At 32.6% G+C, this 4,969-nt stretch overlaps 1 pseudogene; it reads right to left on the reverse strand.

The window, feature by feature from the left end:
* Positions 1–698: 698 nt before the first annotated feature.
* Positions 699–2,434, reverse strand: LOC146884712 (uncharacterized; annotated as a pseudogene).
* Positions 2,435–4,969: the final 2,535 nt, after the last annotated feature.

The following is a 4,969-nucleotide window of genomic DNA, read 5'->3' on the forward strand; positions in this document are numbered from 1 at the left end:
TGGTCCTATATTCCATCTAGCAGGAAAATTTACACATTTGGTTGATTAAAAGGAAAGAAACGGGAAAAAAAGGAATAAAGTGAATTGAAGTAAATAAGAAAAAGTGAAAACAAAGTTATTGATAAGAAGAAAAAATAGGTGCAGAATAACATGAATGAAAATAAATAAAGAATAGAGTAAATAAATGTGCAAGAGAATGTGAAAAAAGTGTGAAAAAAATGACTAGATCATTTAAAAAAAGTGAAATTGAATAGAGATAGATTCATCGGATATTTTTATCTATCATCTATTTTTTTCTCTTTCACCAAACTGGTTTAATTGGAAATTCTTTCGTACCTCTTTCAAATCCAAGCTTACCATTCCTAAATAAATCATAACAGAATGTATATCCCAAACATGTCTTAGTTTATCTATTTCACTTTTCTCACTACTCAAAATGAAGCTTTAAATTTAGGTAACTAACAAGTGCTCCAAATTCGGGTTAAAATTGTGAATGGAAAAAAGAGAGGATAAAAGCAATCCATAATCAAAGTCAAGTGTAACGTAATAAAATAAATGTCGAAATTGACAATGACTAATGAAAGAGTATAATTCCACAATCTTCTTACAAGGCTTGAAATTGATAAAAGAAATAGAGCAAGTTCCATAATCTAAATTACTAGGAAGAATATTAAGGTAATGAAATGGAAAAGTATCAATCATAACCATTCTTCATCAGATTCATCTAACTCCATATTTGAATCATATAAATCATCTAACTTCTCATCTTCATCCATGAACCCATCATCCTCATTGTGTTCATTGTTTACCTCATCATGATTTACATTTTCAATTGAACTTTATATATCATCCATATTTACTTCTTCCATTGGAGCATGTGCGTCAAATAGTTGTATGATCTCATTGTCAATAAGAATAGTACTCATTCTCGTGGACTCTTCATCTTGAAAATAATCAATAGCAATTTGCTCATTTGAAAAATCTTCTTCATTATTCATCGTCTCAACTATAAACAATTTTGCTCTAATCTTGTAAGCTGCCCACCAATCACTAGTATTTTTATTCCCATTTTGAGGATATTTTGTATAATAGACTTGTTGAGCTTGTCCAGCTAATACAAATGGCTCATTTGTTTGAAGCTTTGATTTATGATTGATATCAACCAACCCATAGACATTATCAACTTTAACACCATTGACAGGGTCAAACCAGTGACAATGTAGAATAACCACTTTGTTTTCAAATCCAACATATGATAATTCTAATATCTCCTCAACAATACGATAATAGTCCAAATCATTTTCACCATATATGTTTCCTCGAACACATATCCCACTATTCATGGTGGACTTATTATGTCCATAATCCTTTGTATGGAATCTATATCCATTAACAATCAAACCATTATAAGAAGTCACAACCTTCAATGAGCCATAACTTATCTCTCGAATCTTTTAATCTTGGACATGACCTGTACTAACCTATGAATGATTGGAAAAGTGAAAACACATAATTATATCATTATTATAATTAATAAATATTAAATTGTACATTATAAAGAGTGTGGGAGAGACTACTTACTTGTTGTTTCAACCATCTACTAAAATCTCTATCTCGAGCTCTGAGTATTTCATTCTCATATATATTAGGATTTCTTTCCTTTAGTGAATCCTCGAATTGTCTAACAATACGGTAATTAATAACATAACTAATATAATTATAAAATGCATAAACTAAATTAAAAAGAAAACTTACTGAAGATAAGATTCAGATTCTTTACAATTCACCAAGATATATGTCTCAACAATCTGAAGTTCTTCATCTGTTAAGAATATATGTTGACCTTTGCCAATAGGGCGACATGGATGTTTAAAAATAGACAATTTATTGTCCATTTTTTGTTCACGGCCATCATCATTACGAGGAATATTAATGTACCTTGTTTGAATGCTTGGATCAAAATATAAAGAAGCAAAGTTAGAAATTTCTTCCAAAATATATGCTTCACAAATAGATCCTTCAACTTTTGCCTTATTTCGAACCTTCCTTTTCAAGTACAACATACATCTCTCAAATGGATACATCCATCTATATTGCACAGGTCTTCCAACCTTAACTTCATATGGGAGATGTATTACCAAATGTTCCATTGAGTAAAAAAATGCTGGTGGAAAAATCTTCTCAAGCTTGCAAATTGTTTGAATGATGGAAAGTCTGACATTGTCCATGATAGAAACACGTATTCCAATTGCACAAATCTCTTTAAAGAACAAACTCAGTTCAGTTAAAACTTTCCATATTGGCCTTGGCAACATGTCATGAAATGCCAAAGGAATAAGTCTTTGCATAAAAACATGGCAATCGTGACTCTTCATTCCGTATATTTTTCCTTCATCTAGATTAATGCAACGTGATAGGTTAGATGAGTACCCATACGGAAAATTCAGTTGTTTTATCCATTCACACACCTTCTTTCTTTGATCCAAATTCAAGCCATATGTTGCCTTTGGTTTTTTACACTTTTCATTCTCAACTATTAACTCTAACCTAGGACGTTTGCATATCAACTTCAAATCTTGTCTTGCATTTGCATTATCTTTTGTCTTGTCCTTTATGTCCATAACAATGTTGAACACATTGTCAAACACATTCTTTTCAACATGCATAACATCCAAATTATGTCGAATTAGATTGGTGGACCAATATGGCAATTCCCAAAATATGCTTTTCTTTACCCAGTTATGAGTTCTAAAAAGCCAGGCTGCTTTATCTTGGTTGATTTCAAGCCAAAGTTAATTTCTTGAAGTTGATTCACTCTATTTAAGATATCTATACCACTCAAGTGTTCTGGAGGTAAAAAGTTTTCTACTACAAACTTCTTAAAAGAGTATCGATAATGACGAAAAGGATGATCAATAGACAAATGTTGACGATGACAATCAAACCAACAAGGCTTCCTACCATACTTCAAACCAAATGATTTACTATTCTCCATACAATATGGACAAGCAAGTCTCCCATGAGTGCTCCACCCGGACAACATTCCATATGCTGAAAAATCACTTATTGTCCACAACAATGCTGCTTTCATAATGAAATTTTGTTTTCTCCATGTATCAAAAGTGTTTACCCCAATATCCCATAACATCTTTAATTTATCAACTAAAGGTCGGAGATACACATCTAAACTTTTACCAGGTGACTTTGGTCCAGGAATCACAAGTGTAAGAAAAATGTATTCCTTTTTCATACACATACTTGGTGGAAGATTATACGGTGTGACAAAAACAGGCCAACATGAATATGGGGTACCTTTATTGCTAAATGGATTAAAACCATCTGTGCAAAGCCCAAGCCTAACATTCCGAGAATCTTGTGAGAATGTAGGATGTGTATGATTAAATTGCTTCCAAGCCTCTGCATCAGATGGATGTGTCATCACTAATTCATCTCGACGTACTCCATCTGCATGCCAACGCATGTATTTTGAAGTATTCTTAGACATGTATAGGCGTTGAAGTCTTGGAACAAGGGGAAAATATCTCAATATCAAGGAAGGAACATCCTTCTTATTTGTAGATGTCTTCATCTTAAATCGTGGTTCTTTACAGATCGAACAAACCTTCTTGTCACTATTTTCTTTGTAATACAACATGCAATGATTAGGACATGCATCTATCTTCTTATATCCTAATCCCAACTCACTAACCATTTTCTTTGATCTATACAAATTTTCAGGCAACCTTTCTGACTCTGGAAGCATGCTTTTAATTATGGAAATCATTCGACCATAACAATTTACACTCATGCTAAACTTTGACTTGAAGTTTAGGACTTGTGTTGTAGTTGACAATTTTGAATGTTTTTTGCAACCATCCCATAAAGGTTCATCAACATCCCTTAATAAGTTGCAAAACTTTGCAGCTGAAGGATTTGGATCTTCTTCCACTTTAGAATTGAATCTACCCAAAGAAGCATCAATAGTGATATCTACATATGGCCTTTTGCTCTCATCAATAGAATCTTGGATGACAGATGTTGATGACTTATCTTCCCATTTCTTCTCACCATGAAGAGTCCAATTTACATAACCATCAACAAATCCATGTTGAACACAAGTATTTATACTGGTTCGGATCAAAAGACCCTACTTCCAGTTGTTAATCTCTAAAAAACGAGATTAACTAAATCACTAACAAATAACAGATTTACAATCAGATAGTAAAAGAGTAAGGAAAGAAAACACCTCTCTTGAACACACAAGAGATGAACACCTTTCTTTGAATCACACAGAGAACCTTGACCTTAGCTTTCCTAGCAACAGCAGCAGCACTCAATCTCCTAGAACACCTCTCAGGAAAAGTTATCGCTCTACTCACACTAGGTTTTTCAAAGCTTCTATTTAGAACACTCAGAGAACTCTCTTGCAGTCACAACACTAGCACTATAGCTTCTAAAAAAGGTAAGTGAGAAGTAACTCTGATGTTCATAAATAGGGGTTCCAGAAATTAGGTCAAAAAGCTGAACTAGGATAATCGATTATCACTAGTGATATTCGATTATTCCAGTGTGTTTTATGAAAAACAAATTTTTGAACAAATAATCGATTATCAGAGGTGATAATCGATTATTCCAATGCTTTCTTGAAAAAAATTTTCAGGTAAGGATAATCGATTATCACTTTGATTTTTCGAGAAATACCAGAATTTTCTTGTGCAATATTGATTCTAACTATTCTAATTACACTTTTCAAGATAGCTTTAAACATAACAGCACATGTTCTTCATATTGACTTCCAGATGGCTTTCAGGCTTTTTTTATCATCATCAAAATCTTGCTTCAGCATTTAGACTTGTATTACTTTTGCCAACAATCTCCCCCTTTTTGATGATGATCAAAACAATATGTTTAAAGTATCTGCAATCAAAATACCTTACAAGTAGATTTGTTAGTAGCATTGTTTGGTTTA

This window comes from Vigna unguiculata, chromosome 7, assembly GCF_037176805.1.
Source record: "Vigna unguiculata cultivar grain cowpea cultivar isolate G323 ecotype 2 chromosome 7, ASM3717680v1, whole genome shotgun sequence".
Classification (NCBI taxonomy): domain Eukaryota; kingdom Viridiplantae; phylum Streptophyta; class Magnoliopsida; order Fabales; family Fabaceae; genus Vigna; species Vigna unguiculata.